Raw genomic sequence first — 22,420 nt, forward strand, 5'->3', positions numbered from 1 at the left:
AGAGAATAAAGTGAATAAACACGGCTAGGGTTTCTTTGTAGAATAGAGAATGAACTAGTGTCGGAACTTAGGTATTTAAGTAGGTCGAAATAGGTTAGAACGAAAGAAGAAAGTGCCCCCTGAAACAGAATGGCTGTTCTCGAACGAGACCAACAATTTAAGGCTGGGTCTCGTACGAGACCAGGCCTAAATTTCTAAGGTCTCGTACGAGACCTGTTGTGTCTCGTACGAGACTTATCAAAAATCAGGTCTCTTTTGAGACCTGATTTAAAAGGTGTGGTTCAACCTTTTTGGTTGAACCACAAACCAAACCATTATACTGAAAACGACCAGAAAGCTACCGGAAATTCATCGAGAAATAAATTAAATTTTTTACGGGATATTACAACTTTATTAAGTAAATTGTTATTTTATTATATCTATATTGTATACGTATTATTTCGAACTGTTTTATCATTATGGCTTCTAGTTGGAACATGTATGTCTTAGGAAGTACTGCGGAAATAGGATTCGTGTCTTGTCTTTTAAAACGTCATCTTTTATTTTCAAACTTTCAGCCTACATCCTATAGATGATGTCTGTCAGTCATTATTTGATGTTTATGCTATGATTGACAATAAATTTCACTTGGATGTTACTTGCTGTGTTTTATCTTGTTGAGGTTATTTCACTTGGGTGATTATGATTGTTTTCGATTTCTCAGGAAATCTTAGGTTGGTAAATTTTTCTAAAACTCATACTTGGGTATGATGCTATTTAATAAACTTTGGCATTATGCCAGTAATGATTTAATAACGATGGATTATATGGTAGTACAATTTAGCTTTGACCGTAATTGTTGCGTGCTACATACGCTAGCACCTATGAGGATACATTTGGGCGTTAGGCTTATTTTGTAATAAATAAATTTTGGATTAAACTTTAAGACGTGTTTTGTGGTCATATATAGTTTGACCACATGTTGCTTTAAAAGTTTTTGTTAAGAAAAGTGGTTTTGTTTTTAAATTGTGTTTTAACACAGAATTAGAAGAGCAGTTTGATTATTAATTCTTAAAAAGATTGATTTTTGGTTAAATTACCATTATAAAGAAATTCTTGTATTTTGAAATATTATGTTTGGTTTGATATTAACAAATGATGATTTCAAAAAGATATTTTTAAGAGATGAGTCATTGATTTGAGAATTTAACGTTGAAGTTATTTGACCATGTTGTTGTATGTTAGCATTTTAAATTTTTGGGATTTATGGAATGGTTGTTTGAGATTAAAGATTTCTCACTTGAATATTCTTTTTAAATTTATTTTTTAGCGATTAGGTTAAGCTAAGCTCCCAAATTTGAATGGGTGGAAATTTTATTAAAATAGTTTTCCGAACTTATAAATATTTTGAATACATTTTATAAACGATTGTTTTGGGTTCGACTTGGGTCACCAAAATTTAGGAGTTGAGCTTGGTAGTTGTAATGACTTGGCTCGCTCGATGATCTATGGTTTGAGATACTTGGGTATCCGTTTTAAAAAAATTGATAAATAAGAAGAGTCTTTTACAGATAGTGATTTGTTTTAACCGTGGGGCTCAACTAAAATTTTGTTGGAAGTTTTCGTATCTGACTTTAAATTTCAAAACGAATTTTGAAGCGTACTCCTAAAAGATGATATAATTATAAGTTGATTTTGTTATAAAAAGTCAAGCTTGTTTTAGAATGTCTTGATTTTGTCTCAAAGTATATTTAGGTTAATTTTGTTCAAAGGCGTGCTTACGTGATTTATAGGTGTAAAAATTGTAACATTTTTGGTATTGTTTTGCGTTGTATAATTCGCTTATTTGTTGGACTAAGTTAATTGTTTTGTTTTATCTCTTCGTGGGAAGTAGCACGTGGGATAATTTATTTCATGCGGCTATGGTAAATATCTGATGTTTGGTTTGATTGTGAGTCGATTTTTGTTCAGACCCTGTTTTGATATAATATTGACTGGGGATTAGCTGGGTTTATTGTTGTTTGGCTCGAAATCTTTAAGTCAAACGTTTAAAACGTTACGAAACAAATCAAAAATTTTAAACTGTAACAAAACAAATCCTAACGTTTCACCTTTTTTGCGATTTAAGCTAAACGTTTAAAACGTTAGGAAACAAATCCTAACGTTTCACCTCTTTATAAATTCAAGCCAAACGTTTAAAACGTTACAAAAAAAATCCAAACGTTGAAAACGTTACGAAAAGATCCAAACGTTTAAAACATTACGAAACAAATCTAAAAGTTTCACCATTTTAGCGGTTTAAGCTAAACGTTTAAAACGTTACGAAACAAATCCAAGCATTTCACATGTTTAGCTATTTAAGTGAGAGGTTTAAAACGTTATGACATAAATTCTAACATTTCACCTTTTTAGCAATTTAAGCCAAACTTTTAAAACGTTACGAAACAAATTCTAACGTTTCACCTTTTTAGCGATTTAATTCAAACGTTACGAAACAAATTCTAACATTTCACCTTTTTAGCTGTTTAAGCCAAACGTTTAAAACGTTACGAAACAATTCCAAAAGTTTAAAACGTTACGAAACAAATCCTAACATTTAAAACGTTACGAAACAAATCTTAACGTTTCACCTTTTTTGCGATTTAAGTCAAACGTTTAAAACGTTACGAAACAAATCCACATGTTTCACCTCTTTAGTGATTTACGCCAAACGTTAAAAATGTTATGAAACAAATCCAAACGTTTCACCTTTTTAACATATTAAACCAAACGTTACGAAACAAATCCTAATGTTTCACCTCTTTAGCTATTTAAGCGAAACGTTTAAAATATTTCGAAACAAATCCAAACGTTTAAAATGTTACAAAATAAATCCTAACATTTCTCCTTTTTAGCGATTTAAGCCATAACGTTTAAAACTTTACAAAACTAATCCTAAAATTTCACCTTTTTAGCGATTTAAGCCAAATGTTTAAAACGTTACGAAACAAATTCAAAATTTTGAAACGTAACAAAACAAATCCCAACGTTTCACCTTTTTAGCGATTTAAGCCAAACGTTTAAAACGTTATGAAACAAATTAAAAATTTTGAAACGTAACAAAACAAATCCCAATGTTTCACCTTTTTAGCGATTTAAGCCAAACGTCTAAAACGTTTGGAAACAAAGCCGAACGTTTCAGCTCTTCAGCGATTTAAGCCAAACGTTTAAAACCTTACGGAAAAAATCAAAACGTTGAAAACGTTACGTAAAAATTAAAACGTTGAAAAGGTTACGTAAAAATCCAAACGTTTAAAACGTTACGAAACAAATCCAAATGTTTCACCTTTTTAGCGGTTTAAGTCAAACATTTAAAACGTTACAAAACATATCCAATCATTTCACCTTTTTAGCTATTTAATCCAAATGTTTAAAATGTTATGAGACAAATCCTAACGTTTCACCTTTTTAGCACTTTAAGCCAAACTTTTAAAACGTTTCGAAACAAATCCTAACGTTTCACCTTTTTAGCGATTTAATTCAAACGTTACGAAACAAATCTAAATGTTTCACCTCTTTAGCAATTTAAACCAAACGTTTGAAATGTAACGAAACAAATCCAAACGTTTCACCTTTTTAGAAATTTAAACCAAATGTTTAAAACGTTACGAAACAAATCCTAACATTTCACCTTTTTAGCAATTTTTGCCAAACGTTTAAAACGATACGAAACAAATCCAAACGTTTAAAATGTTACGAAACAAATCTAAATGTTTCCTCTTTTTTGCGATTTAAACCAAATGTTTAAAATGTTACTAAACAAATCCAATTTTTTAGAAATTTAAGCCAAACGTTTAAAACGTTAAGAAACAAATACTAACGTTTCACCTTTTTAGATATTTAAGCCAAACGTTGAAGACGTTTCGAAACAAATCCTAACATTTCACCTTTTAAGCAATTTTTGCCAAACGTTTAAAACGATACGAAACAAATCCAAACGTTTAAAATGTTACGAAACAAATCTAAATGTTTCCTCTTTTTTGCGATTTAAACCAAACGTTTAAAATGTTACGAAACAAATCCAATTATTTTACCTTTTTAGAAATTTAAGCCAAACGTTTAAAACGTTAAGAAACAAATCCTAACGTTTCACCTTTTTAGCTATTTAAGCCGAACGTTTAAGACGTTTCGAAACAAACCCGAACGTTTAAAACGTTACGAAACAAATCCTAACGTTTTTCCTTTTTAGCTATTTAAGCCAAACATTTAAAACGTTGCGAAATAAATCCCAACGTTCACTTTTATAGCGAATTTAAGCCAAACGTTCAAAGTGTTACGAAACTAATCCTCATGTCTAACCTTTTTACCGATTTAAGCGAAACTGTTAAAACGTTACGAAACGAATCTAAACGTTAAAAACGATACGAAACAAATGCAACAGTTTAAAACGTTACTAAACGAATCCAAACGTTGAAAACGTTACAAAACTAATCCAAACTTTTACCTTTTTTGCGATTTCAGCCAAACGTTTAAAACGTTAGAAAACAAATCCAAATGTTTCACCTTTTTAGCTATTTAAACCAAACGTTTAAAACGTTATGAAACAAAACCAAATGTTTCCTCTTTTTAGCAATATAAGCCAAACATTTAAAATGTTAAAAAAAATCCTTACGTTTCACCTTTTTAGCTATTAATGTCAAACGTTTAAAACGTTACGAAACAAATCCAAATGTTGAAAACGTTACGAAGCAAATCCTAACGTTTCACATTTTTAGCTATTTAAACCAAACGTTTAAAACGTTACAAAAAAAATCCAGACGCTTAAAACATTACGGAACAAATCCTAACGTTTCCCCTTTTTAGCGGTTTAAGCCAAACGTTTAAAATTTTGTGTAACAAATCCTAACGTTTCACCTTTTTAGCTATTGAAGCCAAACGTTTAAAACGTTAAGAAACTGTCACGGCCCATTTTCATGAATCGCGACCGGCGCTAGGGTATGGGTATGGTTGTACCGAAACCCGTAGCTAGCCTTGCGGATAACAAACATTTATCATTAACAACATTGTACCTGCATAAAACCACATGCTCGGGGGCAACCGAGACTCCAACCTAGTTTAGCACTTTATATGTACAACATATAAATAATAAATGCTCGGTCAACTCCGAGTCTCTAACATGGCTTAAATATTAAAATAACATAAGTTAATAAAATAATGCCAATAAACAAATAATCCAATTGAATTAATCTGACAACAAGTACTATAACAAGACTTGTAATTACTACTGCGTTCTAAGAGTAAAATCAGTTCAATAACTTTAATAAAATAAAGTATGACCTCCGAGGAAATAACGAATCGGTGACCAGTTGACTCGCTAAAATCATAACCGTAGAAAAATTGGAAAACAACGGGGTCAGATAAACTGAGATGAGTTCATACAACTATTTACATTTATTAAGTGAAAACCTTTAAAAACCATAAAACATTTGTAAAGCAATTTATCATTATGGATAAGCATTGAAACCCTAAACCACAAATATCTAAATCCATTTGTCATGTCGGTGAGACGTATCTCCATAACCAATCCCCGACTACCACTCAAATGAAATATGTGAGTCCCAGGAGACGTATCTTCCACCGGCGCCCTCATTATGGCGAGACGTATCTCAAACCTACCTCAATACCATATGATCATATACTGGTGCACACGCAATCTCGATGATGCCCATCGAGTAGCCCGTTCCAATTCAGATCCATAATGTCAAAAACAGTTTGAAAGCTGTATATACAGTATATATATATATGCAAAAATACAATTTACTTAATAAAGCGGTAAATAGCGATATAAACTCACTGCTTGCTAATCCACGTGATAACCTGGCAAGCAATCTAATCCCGGTTCGTCTCCAAAGCACGAACGGTCGAGGAGTCTAGACAAGGTATAAATAATAATTAAAAACATACCCTAACTGTAGGGAGTACTAGACACCATGTAGGACTAGCACACGTAATAACAAGCCAACGTAAAACCGAACACATAAGGTTCATACACATGCAAACCATAACCCAAGTTATAGAATACAAACCATATAAGTTTCCATTTCAAAACATAATTTGAATAATTCAGAAAACAATTTTAAATAACCCAAGTTTAAATCCATACCAGTGAGTTAGGCGAGTTATCAAAACTACCAAGCTTCTTCCCACTTGTTGGGCGACCATAGTCAAACCCAACTCAAAGTTAAACCTAAATAAAACCCAAGTTTACATTCTGAATAACTTTAATGAAAAGTATAGTCTTTTAATAACAAGAACACAATCCATCGTTTAGCCAACAATTGGCAAATCACACCATGCCAACATATGTATGTTAAATTTCTTTTAAATGAACCAAAAAGGATTAAATCATCCATTTAAACGTTAAACTCAGATTTGAAACAAGATTCAAACCAAAACTTAACCACAGCATGAACTTGACTACTAAAGTGAATAAACACAAATAAAGTATTTCACAACCAAGCAATGCCAACATGCCAATAATGATACAAAACAGCCCCAACACAACCGTAGAAAGCAATTCTAACATCGAAGAGTAAACAATCCACAAACTTAATAAAATCATTCATTAAAAACAAACCCATCAACCTATTTTTTACCAAACAAGCCAAAAGATGTAACATCGATTCGAACACATGTAAACAGCCCCAAATATAATTTCCAGCCCTTCTATACCATACCAAAACAGCAAAGTAACGAGCCAATATGATACGAAACCATCTAGCACTTAAACCCAACAATTGACATGAGTTCTAATGATGAAATCAAGTCAATCTAATGTTAAACACCCTATTACAGATTTGACATGAACATCCAGAGATCGAATCAGCCATAACATAGGTAAATCACATTAGAACACAAGCTAGCAACCTAACACATGAATCCCTACTTATCAATAAAGGGATAGCAACACATACAGTTAAGAAGCAAGATCAACGCACTACTAGAAAACTGCTTAATCGCGACGGATTTTAGCGACGGATTTTAAATCCGTCGCTAAAATGAAGATTACCGACGGATTTAGCGACGGATTTTATATCCGTCGCTAAATCCTACTAAAAATTGGCGGGATTCATCCCGCCAAATTTAGCGACGGAATTTCCGTCGCTAAAATGGCGGGATGAATCCCGCAAAAAAAAATGCACTTTTAGCGACGAATTTTAGAATCCGTCGCTAAAAGTATATCAATTAGCGACGGATAGTTTAATCTGTCGCTAATGTCTAACTTTTAGCGACGGATTAAATTATCCGTCGTTAAAAGTTCTATTTTATTAAAAAAATATTAATTAACAAAAAAATATTTATTAATTAAAAATATTTATTTATTAAAAATAAGTAATTATTAAAAATAATTAACTATTAAAAATTAATTAATTAATTGTTTTTATTTAAAATAATTATTAAAATAATTATTTATTAATTATTTATTTATAAAATAATTTGTATGAAAAATAATTATTTTATAATGCGGGAGTATATAAATTACGAGAGTAAATATTTCCTCATTTTAGTTATATTTAAATATAATATACATACATATGTAAGAAGAGTTTGAGTTGGTTAAGATGGAGCTGCGCGCGGGGGAACTCCAAAGTTAAAGAGCTTTGGATGGGAGCAATTCAATGATGGGTGACCTACTGGGAAGTTAGGTCGATTGCGAGGATTGTTGGTGGGTGACAGTGTGTGGTCTATCGCGGGTGAGTCGGTTACGGTGGGCTATTGATTAAATAAAATTTCATTTTACGATTTTAATTAAAAAAAATATTTTTTTAAATTTTAAAAAATTAGCGACGGATTAAAATCCGTCGCTAAATTCCGTCGCTAATTTTTTTTAAATCCGTCGCTAATTTTTTTTTCTGTCGGTAAAAACATTTGCGACCAGAAATCCACCGACGGACTGAGTCCGTCGGTAATCCGTCGCTAATATCAATTAGCGACGGATTTTAGGCATTTAGCGACGGAAAAATCTGTCGCTAAATGCCTAATTTCTAGTAGTGACGAAAGAACCAAATGAAAATAATAAATCAACACCCGCAACACGCTGGAAAAAGGGTTCGAATAAGTTAACAATCGATATACCCGATGAGAAATTTATTTAACGAAGAACGGAGTGTTAAAATCGCTTACCGAATCCAAGAATGTGAGAGATAGCAAATGAATTCGTATTTCAGAGAGTCTTTTAAGTGCCCAGGGTTTATAAAATATGTGAGGGCTGATATTGGTCGAATAGGCGGTCTATTTATATGCTCCAACACAAAATTACAGGTGAGGCGCGATGGGAGGCGCGATGCGAGGCGCGTTCGTCCCATCGCGCCTTCACTAGGCACATAAAACCTATGGGGCGCGTTGGGAGGCGCGATGGCCTATCGCGCCATCCAACGCGCCTCAATATTTGATCCAACGGTCAACGTTTTCTTGGGCACAACATATCCAAAAATGAGCCCGATCCAACAGTAAAATTGGAGAATATGCATGTTTTCTCAAAACATGTCAGATTTAGAAGGTACACGAATACATCATAGATTATAAACTGGATACAATTCAAATCGCCATCGAAAACTCAGACGACACATGCAACACATACAAGATACAACTCAAACCCCAAACAAAGTGTCACACTTGCTAAGTCCACCATTAACAATCCAAAACTAAGTCGGAAACACAACGAAACCATGACGGAAAAACACGGGATATTACATTCTCCCCAACTTATATAAAATTCTTCCTCGAATTTAAAACAACACAACCCGCGTAATAACATATCATAAAACTATATGCTTTCCGAACGAAAATGCACATAGCCAACGTAAAACACATAAAAAGATACCCAAGGTAATCAATGACAGCAATAATAACAATTCTGCATAGCAACTCTTTCTTTTAGGAACATTCCTCAACCAAGTCCAATCCAAACTGTAATCATAGGAATTTCCATGCTTAACGACCTAAGTACTTGCGTAAGCAAAAACTCAAAAGGTTGTTCCTCAAACGATAACTCTAAACCACCACTTTCATAAACCGAACAATCTTAAATGATCACAAAAAGTATCAACACTAACTTCCACTTACCATAAAACGATAATGCCATTTCTAGGTGAAACCAAACGAAGGAATACAAACTCTCCCACATTAAACTCGACTGAAATTCTAAGGATAATCAAGAACGAAACCTCGAATGTTTTCAATGATAACTCTAACAAAATTGTCACCCAGAGAAGGTCAACACAAGACGAAACACGACGAAAAGGTATGGGGTATTACATTCTCCCCTACCTATGAAAAATTCGACCTCGAATTTTGAAACTGATTCGCAGTTTAAACGGTCACAACATACATATGCGCAAAAATTCTGATCCTAACAACTTGGTGCTCCGACGATCACTTGATCAACACAAATGTGAACCATAAAAATTTTCCAACGAAGTTGGTATCCAAAACTAGCTCGAACCTTAACGATTACAAAATCCATATCATCAAAGTTCCAGAACAAACCCGAAGTTCAAACTATAGTTCTTACGATATCAACTCTAACGTTTCAACCATGAACATTGAAAAAACACAATCTGATATATTATTATGTTCCGCAATACTTACTCATTTGTCCACTTATAATGAGCTCGACACCAAAATAATGGACAACAATAATCAATAACAACTAAATAATATTACGGCCAAAAGCAAACACTACTAGGATTATCTAGTCCAACGATCAATACCAAGTTCAATAATATCATCAATTTCGTGAATTATAAAACACAAAAACTCATATCGTCGTTCAAAAAAATATGTGAACCTATCTCATGATAACAAAATCTCCAGATTAGTCACAAACAATCTCTATCATAATTTTTTCTCCAACCATTAAAAGATAAACATCCCATAATAGTCTAAGGTGACTAACCATCCACTTACATCCTAACTATATTTCACACAATTAACTTTATTCCACACACAAAAGGTTCGATATACTAAGAAAACGATATTCAAATTTTCAACGATAAAACCCTGAATTAACAGTATCGACCAGCCAACATTGTTGCCGAAACTCACCAAACGCGATCATCGATTTCCGAATCAACTAGCTCAAATAATCTAACCAAATATAAATTCTCAAAATTACTCTAATCAACTCACTAAAACCTCGTACACAACGAGAGATCACTTCGACCAATTCACCCCGACCGGATCGTTAGTTATGCTCAAAACCAAACCTATGGGGATATAAAAAATTTCAATACACAAAACATTTATATTCAAAATTTTCCACTTCTCTTTAAAAGACTTTACGTCCTACACCTCCTTTTATATTCAAAATCGAATTACCTTTACCGTTAAAAAAACCATCAGTTTTGTAAACCCTTGAAAATTTTAAAATATTTGCATTTTGGTTTCACAAGTTTTCCTTATTTTTAAGTACATGTGCGAATTTCACGAAACAGTTCAACTGGAAAAATTTATATTATCTGTAAATCAAACTTACTAAAATAATTTATACTTTTCTCGTAAATGATCAAACCGTGGAAGAATCCCCCGTATTTAAAATACACATTGATGTTTCAAACATCTTAAATTTAAATCGCTTTTAAATCTTACTTTCAAGTGAAAATATGATTTGATGAAATCGTTTAACAGAAAAGTTTTAGTATTCCTTGAATCAAATTTAACAAAATTTCTTCCTCACCTCAGAAGGGTAAAATTTGCAATGCAATCTCTTTGTTTATAAAAATACCTTTATATCAATATACTGAAACATTTGAGTAAAAATCAAATCTATATAAACAACTTACTTTTTAAAATTCCAGTGTAAAAATAATATAAATGGAGCATAACCAAATCCCTTAATTCAACAATTCAAATCAAAATCGTAAATTTCCACGAAAGTTTTTTAATCAACAATACTCTATACCGCACTTAGCACAACTAAAATCTCGAGGGCAAACCTTAAAGCTATTATTACTTCTCACGAAGCACAAGATTCTGAAAATACATACGATCCCTAACAATGTAATCATCCAAAATACACCACCGTCAGCACAGAGTATTTATCTAGTTACCTTTTGGTAATTGTTTCAAAATCATTTGAAATCCAACAACTTTATAAATAAATTATCACAATGTGACTCGCGAGCTCGTTTCAAAACATCTTCCTCGAAACACTTTATCGCTAAAATCCATTTTACATAATTGTGCGCCAGGGTGATGACATCTCTCATGCCCAAAGAGTTGCATCCAACCCTAATCATTTCTATGCACGTGATGCATGTACTATTATGCATGTATCAGTTATTGGTTTATCTTTTATTCAGTGAACATACTTAGTGCTCAATGCAATCCTATTCGTGACATTCAAAATGTAAGTTCATGATATGGTTAGGCACAATTACGTGTTGAAAATATTTCAAATATTTTAATAAATTAACCTTTGAAATCCATTTGTCAATAAAACATTTGCTAGACTTTACACTATGTGAGATGTGCACTCAATAACCTCAAAATATTTCTCAAACTCAATACTTGTAATCTACCGACATTCGATGTTATATAACACCTCAACCTAATAATTTCGTTACAACTCTTCGGTAAAATTACCCAACTAACTTCAACCCAACTAAAACTTATGCTCAATGAAAATAACACATCACATACGTTCCTACGAAACCTACCGCCAGCTCCCGCATCGCATCATTAACTTAATGAAAACATAAGTGTATTAATATACCGCTCTATGTTTTCGGCCAGAATTTCAAATATCTTTTTTAGGATAATCAGAAACCATCAACTATTCCAGGGGAATACTCCCCTCGTCTTCCTCGATATCCAAACCCAAAGTTTTCGATCCACGAAACAAACAACAAAACCCCGCGCAACCCAAAACCGAACAAGGGAAACAAGGTCAAACCAAAGTTTTTACTCAAAGGTTAAGATCATACATCGAGGTACGCCAAACATGACCACGTGATTAAATCATCTCACGTGCTGCTCCGCACGAAGAGACAAAACACAAACAATCAAGTTAGTCCAACAGACAAGCAAGTTATACAACGCAAACTATTTCTAAAAGATATCAAATATGTAAATCTGTCACGACCCATTTTCATGAATCGCGACCGGCGCTAGGGTATGGGTAATGTAGTACCAAAACCCGTAGCTAGCCTCTCAATTAACATATAAACACATAAACCTGCAGAAAACCAATGCTCGGGGGCAACCGAGACTTCAGCCTAAATCTAGCAGTTATAATATTCCACAATTAATATAACATGCTTAGTCAATTCCGAGACTAATATAGATTTATCATAAATCAATGTAAATATTATAATCATGCCAAAGCAATATAACCAGTTGAACCAATCCGACAAAATATACAGTAATAATAAAGACGTCTAGTTACTACTGCGGTCTAAGAATAAAACAGTTTTACAGTTTATCAAAAATAAATGGAACCTCCGAAGAAAAGTAAATGCGGAGATCACCAGACTCTCTCAGATCATAACCCTGGGAAAATTGGGAAAACAACGGGGTCAGATATACTGAGATGAGTTTATACCACTATCTACATTTATTAAGTGAAAAACCTTTTAAAACCGTTTAAAACATTTAATAACGATATTACGAATAATAGTTGGAACCCTAATCCACAATTCTAAATAATAAACATAATCCAACAGGTCTGGTCCCGAGAGCTGAGCTACACCGAGTTACCACTGACCACACTTATACCAGAGTCCCGAGAGCTGAGCTACACCGAGTTACTCTACTTGGTCCCGAGAGCTATGCTCACACCGAGTTACCACATTACCATAATTACCTTTCCCAGATCATTACCGGTGCGCACGCAGTCCTAATGATGCCCATTAGGTAGCATGTTCCAACTAGAAGCCATAATATAAAAACAGTTCGAAATATACGCACAGTATATATATTTAATATTAAAATAACAATTTACTTAATAAAGCGGTAAATAGTAAGTACAAACTCACTGCTTGCAAATCCACGTGAAAACTTGACAAGCAACTAAACCTGATCCGACTCTGAAGCACGAGCAGTCGACGGGTCTAAGAAAATATATATAATAATTAATATCATCTCCTAACTCTAAAGAGTACTAGACACCACATACGACTAGCACATATATCAATCAAGCCAACATATAAACCATCATAACGCCATTATACATATATAGTCAAAATGCCAAAGCATAAACCAACGTGGAATAATCATACTTACTCGGACTGTCACCAGAGTCATACAATCAGTTAAGTCAAATTGAGTTCCCACTTTGAAAACATGATCCGAAAATCCATTTCAGATAACTTAGTTAAATCCATAAACCAAGTTTAAAACCAACATGGTGAGTCAGCCAAGTTACAACAATTGCAAGGCATCTTCTCACAAATCGGGCGACCCAAGTCTAACCCGAACTAAAATCCAACCAGAGTAAAACCAGAGTTTAATATTTAGGTCATCTTTTGATAAACTATGAAATCCATTTTGAAAACAAGGAACTCAATAAGAACTCAATAACCAAAATATCATAACGCTCATAAGGTTCTCGACAAAAGTCCTCAATGGGCAAACATGTTCAAACGGCCAACATAAAATATACAATCACCTTAGCATGCCCTCTAACATTAAACATGCCCAATCAAGATTTACAATAATTTATACATCATACTAACATGTTAACGACAATCCAATATTAATCAATAATGTTAAACAACCCAACTAACTTATTTAAACAATCAAAACATTACATGACAACAAATTCAACATTTAGCCAAAATCGGCAAAACAAGCCAACCTCAAAACAACCATGCCATGACACTTTAATGAATCCAATTCATCTCAAAAGCTTAAACCAATTACATTTTCAGTTTCAAAACCTCTAACCAAAACATATCAATTGATCATGATTATCAAGCCAAATAACAAACAATTTGATATGCTCAAACCAAACTAATCCAACTCTGTCAATTTGATTTTTAATCACCAAACACAGGTTAATTCAATTATTTACAGCCCTATAACAAAATCAAACTAAAACAATTTATAGCAATCTAATTCTTTAAACAACAACATCATGGCAATGAAATTATGGACAGCCCTAACATTCCCCTTTTAAGAAATCCATACAACGCATGAACGAACCGAATTCTAGAGAGCATAAACGACTACAATAAATGCCCAACAAGTATTGCCAATGAATTTGATACAATAATAAGAAAACCAAATCAAAACAGCCCATATAATTACATGCCACAAAACTAACATTTAAAATTGAAATCTAACAACCATCACACCAACGATTCGAATTAAAAGGGTAAAGGAAGGATTAATTACCTTAGCAATCCAAAAGAGCAAGGAAAACTCAGAAAAATAGTGGAATAATGGCTACAACAATGAAAAACCGAAGGACCAATGAATACCCAAACAATTCGATTACATAAACTATGAATTGAATGATGGAAAGGATGTTAGAACACTTACCAAGTGTCTTGAGGCACCAAAATGTGATTGGGAATTGTCTATAAATGTTTAGAAATCAGTTTAGGGTTTGTGGGAACGAGTGGGGGCTGATTTGGTCGAGAAACGAAGTTTTTATAAGCAAACCCGTAATGAACCGGTTCTACGGCCGGTTCTGTCCAGCAGAACCGGTTATTGAACCGGTTGACTCACTGCCAATGCAGAAATCAGAGTGGACCGGACCTACGACCGGTTCAACCCAGCAGGTCCGGCTATAGGTCCGGTTGACCCGAAAAGAGGTCAAAACAACGATCCGAACGGTCGAATGAAAGATAATCCTTTTAGGTACAACATATCCAAAGGGCAGCCCGATCCGACGGTTAAATTGGGAGATATGGACGTTTTACTAGAGCATAGCAGATTTGGAAAACATGCAAACATTGTTTCGATAACAATCCGGAAATAAATCAATTCAACATCAAATACTTAAAGGCTTAATACATCATTTGACCCCTAAACTATACCATTTTATTCTATGCGACCTCTAAACTAATTTCGTATTCTTTTGGACCTCTTAACTCTTTTTTTTGTTCTATTTAACCCCTCATTCGGAATGTGCACACCACGCGCGATGACGTGGATAAAATTGCTGACATGGCTTTGCTGACATGGGGTTAAATAGAATAAAAAAAGTAGTTAAGAAGTCCAATGGAACACTAAAATAGTTTAGAGGTCATAGGAAATAAAAAGGTAAGGTTAGAGGTCAAAAAATATATTAAGTCTAAATATGTTTTTTTAATCTAAAATAAAAAATGATGTACTTTACATATTATTTGAAAAAATCATTTAAGGTTTTAAAAGTCATGAAATTTAGCGTGTTTTCCAATTTTAACACAAATTTTAAAAATTCAGAATTGATTTGAAAAGTTTGAAATTGCAAAAAATTAAAAGCCAGTGTATTAAAATTTTTATAATTGGAAATTCGTGAAATACACTAAAAATTATAATTTTTTAAAAAAACCAGTCTTTTTTTAATATTATCACAGTATAGTAAATTTATATATTTTATAATATCGTTAAAAAGACAAAACTTCTTTTATCATTATTGAAATGTAAACAAATATATACATGTACAAGAAGTTATATTATGTAATTATTTGACTAAATTTCAATATTTTTTTATTTTTCTAGAAGATTAAATGGATAAAAGTTAAATAATTGTATTTTTGAGAAGGTTAATGGGTAAAAATTAAAAGTTTGAAGGTGCTATAGGAAAATAAAATAAGTTCAGGGGTCAAATAGAACAAAATAGTGTAGTTCGGGGGTTCAATAGAACAAGTTATGCATTTTAATTATCCTTCACGCGCTTCAACGCGTTTGAAAACACGCGTTTTTGCCACGTTGGATGAAAAAGGTCAGATCGGCAAAAAAATTACAATTGACGGGTTAAATAGAACAAAAAATAAAGTTAAGAGGTCCAATAGAATATCAAATTAGTTTAAAAGTCTCAGAGAATAAAAGTGTATAGTTTAGGGGTCAAATGATGTATTAAGCCAATACTTAAAGGTTCAAGGGGTACACATAAGTCATTCAACATGACACAACCAAGGTACCACATATGCTAATTCGCACATAAATCAATCCGAAAACAAGTCGGAAGCACAACAAGAACAAGTCGAAGTTAAAACACAACCAAAGTCCATCACAAACCAAACTTTAAACGGACAACCAACCACCAAAACAAGTTATAAAAAAATACGGGTTATTACATTCTCCCCAACTTAAAAACAAAATCGTCCTCGATTTTAACACAAAAACAACCGACGTAAAACATAACATAAAACTACATAGCAAGCCATACAAAACGTACATGACCAACGTAAGATCACATAATCATGATACCCAAAGAAATTAAGGAAAGCATGATAACAAATTTGCATAACAAACTTTATCTCTCAAGAACATTCCTCCACCAAGTAACCAATTGAAACTGTAATCATAGGAATTCTGTTATTCATCAACCGACGCATTTGCGTAACCACAAACTTAACAGGTTGCTCCTCGAATGATAACTCAAAACCACCACTCATATAAATCAACAACTCAAATGGTCACAGCACACATATGCACAAATTTCTATTCTATCAACTCAGTGCTTCAACAATCACTCGATCAACACAATGTGAATAATAAACAATTATTCAACTGAGAATCACAATTACTCTATACCAAAGTGGCTTCCAGAACCACCTCGAAACTCATCTATTATAAAATCCTCAATGTCAAATACAAGATTAAGTGCTAAGCTCAACTCTAATTCTATAATTCCAAAATCTTTTACCTCGGACAAAACAATAACACTGTAAACATAGCTGATAAAATCTATCGTTCTAAAAACACTTACTTACTTCCACTTATAGCATCTCTACATCAAAATTATCGATAACAAAACCCAATAAACTTCTGATAATGTTTCAGTTACAAAATCAACATTATAATAATCCTTTAATCCAAACGATTTAGTACCAACTCGATAATGCAATTAACTTGTGAATCATAAAACATAATAACTCATATCGCAATTCAAAGAAAAGCGGACCTCTTTTGTGATAACAAAAATTTCTATATTAGTGACAAACAATATCCATCAAAATGATTCTCCCAATCACTCAAAAACATAACGCCATGACTACACTGAACATTGACTGCATCAGACAACTTAAAAAAAATTTGTCTCTTACAACAAGTGTTCAACCATGCTCAAAACAATATACAAACATTGCAATAATACCATTAATTAACAAAATCGATCAACCGATCATGGTTGTCGAAACCTATTAATCGCGATTCCCGATTCTGAATCAATTATCTCACATAACCAAATCGAACTCAAATTCTCAGAATTATTCAATCAATTGACTATAATCTCGTATACAACGAAAGATCAATACGACCATTTTACTACGACCGGATTGTCAGCTATGCTCAAAACCAACCCCTGTGGGTATAAAATATTTTATATACAAAATTTTCCACCATGTTTAAAAGAGTCTACGTCTTACACCTCCTTTTTCATTCAAAATCGAAATACCTTTACGTTGAAAAACCATCGGTTTTGCAAACCCTTGAAAATTTTCAAAATATTCACATTTTAAATCTGAAATTTCTTCTTATTTTCTAATACATTTGCAAATCTGTAAATCAGTTCAACTGACAAAATTTATGTTCTCTTTAATTCAAACTTTTTAAAACACTTTTTAAATAGTTTATACTTTTCTCGTAAAAGTCAAACTGTGGCAAGATTCCCCATATTCAAAATGCACATTGATGTTTCAAACATTCAAAATTTAAGTCGCTTTTAAATTTTCTCAAACAAAAACACAATTTGAAGAAATCGCTCAAGCGAAAAATTTATTATCCCTTTTCAATCAATTTGACAAAATTTCTTCCTTTCCTCAGAAAGGTAAAATCAGCAATGTAAATCTCTTGTTTATAAACATACCTTTATATCAATACACCAAAATACTTTGGACAATTCAAATCTGGAAAAATAAAGTTTCGTTTAAAACAAAAATATAGTGTATACGCACACATGGAGCATAACCAATATCCTTAATCCAAAAATCCTTAATTATCACGAAAGCTTTCTATTCTAAACTACACTATACCGCACTTAGCATAACTATATCTCGAGCGCAACCTCAAAATCATTCTTACTTTCTATGAACCACAAGATTCTGAAAACATCGACCGATCCCTAACAATGTAATCGTCCATAATTTAACACCATCATCACAGAGTATTTGCCTACCTTTCTCTCGGCAACAGTTCAAAATCATTTGAAATCCCATAACTTTATAAGATACATTTACCCCAAAGGGACTCGCGAGTTTGATTCAAAATACTTTCCTCAAAACACTTTATTGACAAAATCCATTTTACATAACTGTGCGCCAGGGTGATGACATCTCTCATCCCCAAAGAGTTGCATCCAACCCTAATCATTTCTATGCACGTGATGCATGTACTATTATGCATGTATCAATTATTAATTTATCTTTTATTTAGTGAACATACTCAATGCTTAATGCAATCCTGTTCGTGACCTTTAAAATGCACGTTCATGATATGTCTGGGCACAATTACGTGTTAAAAATATTTCAAATATTTTAAAAAATAAACCTGTGAAATTCATTTCACAATAAAACATTTGCTAGACGTTACACTCTGTGAGATGTGCACTTGATAACCTCAAAATATTTCTTAAACTCCGTACTTGCAACCTACCAAAATTCGATGCTATACAACAACTCCTCCTCATAACTTCATTACACCTCTACTAGAAAAAGTATCTAACTAATCTCAATTATGACTGAGCATATCCAAAGAAAATAGCACATAAAATACGTTCCTATAAAAATTTACCGCCAGCTCCTGCATCGCATCTTCAGACTTGATGGAAACACCAGTGTATTAATACAATGGTCTATCTTCTCGGTTCAGAGTTTCTAATATCAGTTCTAGGATAACCCGAAATCATCAGCCAATCCAAGGGAGTATTTCCCTCGTCTTCCTCGATATCGAAACCCAAAGATTTCGATCTTAGAATCATACATCAAGGTAAACCAACCTTGACCACGTGAGTAAATCATCTCACGTGCTACTCCACACGTAGAGACAACAAACACGATCAACTTAGTCCAACAGACAAGCGAGTTATACAACTAATTTTTATTACCAACATATTACGAATTCTATGAACCGTAATTCACCCAAGTATGCCATTGAACACAATTAACCCTAAACATACTTAAAAGACAAATCAGGACATGCCACAACACATTTTTTTTTTTGAAATCTCATTACCATGTAATTATATCATCCTTTAATAGTACGTTCCAAAATTCGTTTTGAAATTAAAATCAAATACGAAAACTTTCAAATTTTGCTGAGCCCCAAGGTTAGAACAGAATCACAATTTGTAAAAGTCTCTTCTAATTAATCAGTTGCTTTAAAATGGATACCCAAGTATCTCAAACAATAAAATCATCGAGTTGGCCGAGTCATTACAACTGCCAAGCTCAACTCCTAAATTAGGGTGACCCAAGTCGAACCCAAACCAATCGTTTATAAGACGTATTTAAAATATTTGTAAATCCGGAAAAATATATTAATAAAATCTCCATCCTTTCAAATTTGGGAGCTCAACTTAAACCAACCGCTAAACGGTAATTTAAAACTCAAATGAGAAATCTCAGATTTCAAACATCTATTCCGTAAATCCAAAAAAAATTTAAAATGTTGACATACTACAACATGATAAAATAACTTCAACGTTAAATTCTTAAAACAATGGTTCATCTCATAAAATATCATTTTGAAATCATCCCTTGTTAACACCAAACCAAACATAATATTTCAAAATACAGGAATTTCTTTTTACTGGTAGCTCAACCAAAAATCAAACTTTTTAAGAATTTAAAATCAAACTTCTCTTATGATTTTGTGTTGAAACACAAATTGGATAAAACAATATTGTCAATGAAAATCTTTAAATCAACATGTGGTCAAACAATGCATGACCATCAAACACGTTTTATCTCTTTAATAGGAAAAAAAAAACAAGGCTAACGCCCAACATACGATCACATTTAAAATCAACAATCGAGGCCAAAGACAAGATGTACTTTATTAATAAGGCAAAAGCAGTGCAACGCATCATGCAAAATAACCGTATCCGTACCATATTTTTTTAAATCGCATCAGGCATAAACGCCAAAATTTATCAAACAACATCATACCCAAGTATGAGTTTAGAAAAATTTACCAACCTATGATTTCCCGAGAAATTGAAAGCAATTATAATTACCCAAGTTAAATAATCTCAACATGATAAAACACAGCAAGTAACATCCAAGTGAAATTAATTGTCAATCATAACATCAACACCAAATAAAGACTGACAGACATCACCTATAGGATGTAGGCTGAAAGTTTGAAAATAAAAGACGACATTTTAAAAGACAAGACACGAATCCTAATTCCGCAGTAGTTCCTATGACACGACATCAACTTATCATGCCAAAACACATAATACATAACATGCATAAGGCCTTGGTTTGAAACCAAAGCTCTGATACCAAGTTTGTCACGACCCATTTTCATGAATCGCGACCGGCGCTAGGGTATGGGTAATGTAGTACCAAAACCCGTAGCTAGCCTCTCAATTAACATATAAACACATAAACCTGCAGAAAACCAATGCTCGGGGGCAACCGAGACTTCAGCCTAAATCTAGCAGTTATAATATTCCACAATTAATATAACATGCTTAGTCAATTCCGAGACTAATATAGATTTATCATAAATCAATGTAAATATTATAATCATGCCAAAGCAATATAACCAGTTGAACCAATCCGACAAAATATACAGTAATAATAAAGACGTCTAGTTACTACTGCGGTCTAAGAATAAAACAGTTTTACAGTTTATCAAAAATAAATGGAACCTCCGAAGAAAAGTAAATGCGGAGATCACCAGACTCTCTCAGATCATAACCCTGGGAAAATTGGGAAAACAACGGGGTCAGATATACTGAGATGAGTTTATACCACTATCTACATTTATTAAGTGAAAAACCTTTTAAAACCGTTTAAAACATTTAATAACGATATTACGAATAATAGTTGGAACCCTAATCCACAATTCTAAATAATAAACATAATCCAACAGGTCTGGTCCCGAGAGCTGAGCTACACCGAGTTACCACTGACCACACTTATACCAGAGTCCCGAGAGCTGAGCTACACCGAGTTACTCTACTTGGTCCCGAGAGCTATGCTCACACCGAGTTACCACATTACCATAATTACCTTTCCCAGATCATTACCGGTGCGCACGCAGTCCTAATGATGCCCATTAGGTAGCATGTTCCAACTAGAAGCCATAATATAAAAACAGTTCGAAATATACGCACAGTATATATATTTAATATTAAAATAACAATTTACTTAATAAAGCGGTAAATAGTAAGTACAAACTCACTGCTTGCAAATCCACGTGAAAACTTGACAAGCAACTAAACCTGATCCGACTCTAAGCACGAGCAGTCGACGGGTCTAAGAAAATATATATAATAATTAATATCATCTCCTAACTCTAAAGAGTACTAGACACCACATACGACTAGCACATATATCAATCAAGCCAACATATAAACCATCATAACGCCATTATACATATATAGTCAAAATGCCAAAGCATAAACCAACGTGGAATAATCATACTTACTCGGACTGTCACCAGAGTCATACAATCAGTTAAGTCAAATTGAGTTCCCACTTTGAAAACATGATCCGAAAATCCATTTCAGATAACTTAGTTAAATCCATAAACCAAGTTTAAAACCAACATGGTGAGTCAGCCAAGTTACAACAATTGCAAGGCATCTTCTCACAAATCGGGCGACCCAAGTCTAACCCGAACCAAAATCCAACCAGAGTAAAACCAGAGTTTAATATTTAGGTCATCTTTTGATAAACTATGAAATCCATTTTGAAAACAAGGAACTCAATAAGAACTCAATAACCAAAATATCATAACGCTCATAAGGTTCTCGACAAAAGTCCTCAATGGGCAAACATGTTCAAACGGCCAACATAAAATATACAATCACCTTAGCATGCCCTCTAACATTAAACATGCCCAATCAAGATTTACAATAATTTATACATCATACTAACATGTTAACGACAATCCAATATTAATCAATAATGTTAAACAACCCAACTAACTTATTTAAACAATCAAAACATTACATGACAACAAATTCAACATTTAGCCAAAATCGGCAAAACAAGCCAACCTCAAAACAACCATGCCATGACACTTTAATGAATCCAATTCATCTCAAAAGCTTAAACCAATTACATTTTCAGTT

At 33.2% G+C, this 22,420-nt stretch overlaps 2 long non-coding RNA genes across 2 annotated transcripts; both read right to left on the reverse strand.

Moving 5' to 3' along the window:
* Positions 1-12,287: 12,287 nt before the first annotated feature.
* LOC130015209 (uncharacterized) lies at positions 12,288-13,047 on the reverse strand. The gene is made up of 2 exons (XR_008790271.1): positions 12,996-13,047; positions 12,288-12,510 (listed from the first exon to the last, which is right to left on the reverse strand). It is a non-coding gene; the product is annotated as an uncharacterized LOC130015209 (long non-coding RNA).
* A 7,770-nt stretch (positions 13,048-20,817) lies between these two features.
* On the reverse strand, positions 20,818-21,577 carry LOC130015292 (uncharacterized). Its single transcript, XR_008790320.1, has 2 exons — positions 21,526-21,577; positions 20,818-21,040 (listed from the first exon to the last, which is right to left on the reverse strand). It is a non-coding gene; the product is annotated as an uncharacterized LOC130015292 (long non-coding RNA).
* Positions 21,578-22,420: the final 843 nt, after the last annotated feature.

Source organism: Mercurialis annua, linkage group LG1-X (genome assembly GCF_937616625.2).
Source record: "Mercurialis annua linkage group LG1-X, ddMerAnnu1.2, whole genome shotgun sequence".
Taxonomy (NCBI): Eukaryota; Viridiplantae; Streptophyta; class Magnoliopsida; order Malpighiales; family Euphorbiaceae; genus Mercurialis; species Mercurialis annua.